Raw genomic sequence first — 4,287 nt, forward strand, 5'->3', positions numbered from 1 at the left:
TATATATATATATATATATATATATATATATATATATATATAATCTTAAAACAGCCTTTGGATTTATTAGGAACAGTGGCCTTAAATTGCATGCATTTTAAGCCCTGTGAAAACAAGAAAAAGAACAGAATGTGTCTTATGCTAAACTGCACAATATTCCTGATAAATCCCTCATTTGCAGAGAAGTAATTACTGCTGCTCTTCTGAAGTTCTTGTACCTGCTATTAACCCAGTAGGAAATTTTAAATTGAAACTTACCCTGAAGTCACTGACTCAGAAATGAACGGTCTCCTCCCTCTTACAGAAATAACAAACAGTGTTCTATCCCCTCTTTTGTACAAAAGGAGCTGAACATTGCTTAAAAATAGTGTACATAGTTTCTTCATTTATTTGTTTGGCATATTATTTAATTTAGACCAGTATAAGTAAAAAGTAGCTATAATGTTTTTATTTGGTATTCATACTAAAGGTAGACTAAATATACAAATGAGTGGAGCCAATATTCATATCTTACAGAAAATAAAAAAGTAATTTAAAATATTTAGTCTATTTTCAAATAACACAGTGTTCCATTAATACTTTATTGCATCTTCTCATTAGCATAATTATCTCACTTTAATTGATTAGCAGTGTAGAAAAGAACAAATTGTCATCTGGAGTTTTTCCTTGGGCGAGGGGAGGTGGGAGAGACAATTTCAAATGTGTGTTTATTTTCTGATTCAGTACTTAAGAGGAGAAATAAAAAAAAGATATAATTTGGAGAAACCTATACTTAGAATATAAGAATATACCGAAGTACTTTTTATTTAAAACAGAAATTCTTTCTGAAATCATTCTTTGTCTATGTATATCTATGTATATGTACTAATGGCCTCCCTTCTTCATCTAAATTTGCCTAATATTTAATTGTTATTGTTAGATGTTGTTGAATTGAGTAATACTCATAGCAGACCTATGACTCTCTAGTAGAATACTTAATATGACCCTCTCATATATCAAAGTATGCTCTTATGATGTATAGCTCACTACATTAATTTGTAAAGTGGATAACTTTGAGTACATATTTTGCTGATATACTAAAAATCAACCTATGATTGAATATGTAGGTGGAGATTAAGGAGTACAACAAATTGGCTATTGTTATCAACAACAATTAGGAAGCATCAGGGACAAGGATTTTGAAGACCCATCTCACATACTTTGGGCATGTCACCAGGAGGTAACCAATTCTTGCATAAGGACATCGTGCTTGGAAGGGTAGAAGGTTAACTCAGAAAAGGAAGATGCTGAATGTGATAGACTGGCACAGTGACTGTAATAATTGGGTCAGCTATATGAGAGATGGTGAAGTTACCTTAGGATAGCACAAGGTTCAGAACCATTGTTAAATAGCATCACTACAAGTTGTAGTTGATTTTACAGAGTGTAACAACAACAATAACAAGGCCAAGGAATTTTAAGTCTTGAAGTCAAATCTCCATACTTTTTCAACCTGTATGCAGAACAGTTTATCCAGGAGCTGGGCTTTATGAGGAGAAGTGTGGCATCAGGATTGGTGGAAGATCTATTAACAATCTGTGTTATGCAGGTGACACAACCCTGCTCGCTGAAACTGAGGAGGACCTGAAGTGCTTGCTGCAGAGTGTCAAGGACTGCAGCCTTCAGTATGGACTGAGGCTCAATGTCAAGAAGACAAAGATTCTCACCACTGGACCAATTGTTAGCATCAGGGTGGATGGTGAAGAGACTGAGATTGTTCACAGCTTTAGTTTGGTTGGCTCCATGGTCAACAACTCTTGGCACCAGCAGCCAGAAAATGAAAAGACATATTGCAATGGGAAAGTCTGGTGTTATTGACCCCTCCACGGTACTGAAGAGCAATGATGCCACTCTGGAGACTAAGGTGTGTCTGATACAGGCTATGGTCTTTGAAGTTATTTGTTATGCATCAAAGAGTTGGACAATGACTAGGGAGGATAGAAGGAGAATTGATGCCTTTGAGCTGTTGTGCTGAAGAAGAGTATTGAATGTACCATGGACTGCCAAGAAAACAAACAGATTCATCCTGCAGAGGGTTAAACCAGGCTGCTCCTTGGAAACAAGGATTCTGGGGCTTCGTCTGACATACTTTGGACATGTTGTAAAGATGGACAGGTCCTTGGAGAGAGACATCATGCTTGGGAGGGTGGAGGGACGGTGCAAGAGGAGAAGACCCTCTATGAGGTAGATTGATTCAGTGACTGGGGTAATCGGGTTGGGTGTGTCAGAGGCAGTGCGATTGGCACATTATAGAGCAGGGTTTAGGGCTATTGTACATAGGGTCAACGACACATAACAACAACAACAAAGTAGAAATTTTATTTCATATTATCACATTTGGAAACTATAATTCAGGCAGTTTATATGAAATTAATAAGTCCAAAAGAACTGTTATCTAAATATCTCATTTTATACTTTTGACAAAAATACAAGCATATGGGGACAACAAGAATCTCTCTTTAAGAGCTTTTATTTAAAAATGAGTTTAGCTTGGGATAAATTTATCATATATCGTATATACTCTGTTTTATTCAGGTGGGGGCATTTGTCTGAAAATATATATAATGCCATTAGGAAAGGAAACTCTTACATGGAAATAACTTCTTCCCTTGGGTTTCATCCTTATTCAATCAATATTGTGCAGTATATTTTATAAATTCTGGGAAAACATTCCTACGTTCATAGGCACTTGTAAGGAAGCAATAAATATGATGAATGCAATTTAAAACATCCTGAGAGAACTCAATAAATACTTGTTGAATGGTTCAGTAAAATAAAATATATGCTTTCCCCTGGGAATGCAATTTATAAGCAGATATTGAAACATTGTAATAGAAATAATTCTGAAAATATTTGCATTGGTAAATTTCACTTTACAAACATGAAACTTCAGTAAAGATTTATAGCTATTAAGTGAAGTATTCTATAAAACATGTCAAAGTGACTATATGTCACAGTTTCACTGGAGTAGAATCTATTGTGATCATTTTATTAAGAAATGTTATCAACCAAGTTAATATGCTAAAATATTGTATACATGGAAAAGAGTTAAAATAATAACACTTTCATTCTCACTTGATTTTTATGAAACACTTCTATGCTATCAAAATTATTTTAGAAATACTTAAAAATAAATCATTAAAACAAGTTTTAGTACCTTTCAGAATCACCAAATATTTATAAAAAAAGATGGTGAACAACACATAGTAATCAATGAGTAAACATTATCAACTCAAACTCATTGATGTCTGGATAGAATCAACTCAGCCATTCCTTCGTTAGTTTTTGAAGTTTTAATTTACAGGGGAGGGAGGAAATTATCAATTTTTTTTTCTCAAGGATCAGCTGGTACTTTGAGTTGCCGTTAACAATGCAATTCTGTATGAACTAGGTCGCTGAATTTCAATTACTCCATAGAAAGTTTAATTCAATTTTATTAAGTATACTTGACTTAAAAATGTATTTTAAGTGTACATGCGAATGAGTTTTGGTAATATGTCTATAATCTCAAACAGGAGACTTGGTTGTTTCATGATCAACTTTTCTGCTGTTCAATGAAATATTCTCTCTATAACTGCCTTCAAGTCAAAGATTTCAGGTTTAATATCTAAGACTCTCTGAAGATGAAAGAAAGCCATTTTGGCTTAGTGGTAAGAAATTGTGTTACCAAATCAAAGTTATATGGTTCAAATCCACCAGCAACTTCAGAGGAGCAAGATGAATAACCTCATCCAGCATGATATACTGCCCCAGAAAACCCCACCAGACGCTCAGTTATGAGCCAGTTTTAACTTGACAGTATTCAACAACACTATAATAGCAACTGAAGGAGAAAAGATCTGACCATCTGCTTCTGTGAATATTATGGCCTGTTGTTGTTGCTATGTGCCGTCGAGTTGTTTGTGACTCACAGCGACCCTATGCACAACAGCCCTAAACCCTGCTCTATCCTGCGCCAACCGCACTGCCTCTGACACACCCATTCCAGTTACCCCAGTCACCGAATCAATTAATCTCGTAGAGGGTCTTCCCCTCCTGCGCTGTCCCTCCACCCTCCCAAGCATGATGTCCCTCTCCAAGGACCCGTGCCTCCTGGCAATGTGTCCAAAATATGTCAGACAAAGCCCCAGAATCCTTGCCTCCAAGGAATAGCTTGGTTTAATCCTCTCCAAGATGAATCTGTTTGTTTTCCTGGCAGTCCAGGGTACATTCAGTACTCTTCTCCAGCACCACAGCTCAAAAGCATCC

The sequence above is a fragment of the Elephantulus edwardii genome, unplaced genomic scaffold, assembly GCF_000299155.1.
Source record: "Elephantulus edwardii isolate Elephantulus edwardi_28Jun2011 unplaced genomic scaffold, EleEdw1.0 scaffold00173, whole genome shotgun sequence".
NCBI classification, from domain to species: Eukaryota; Metazoa; Chordata; class Mammalia; order Macroscelidea; family Macroscelididae; genus Elephantulus; species Elephantulus edwardii.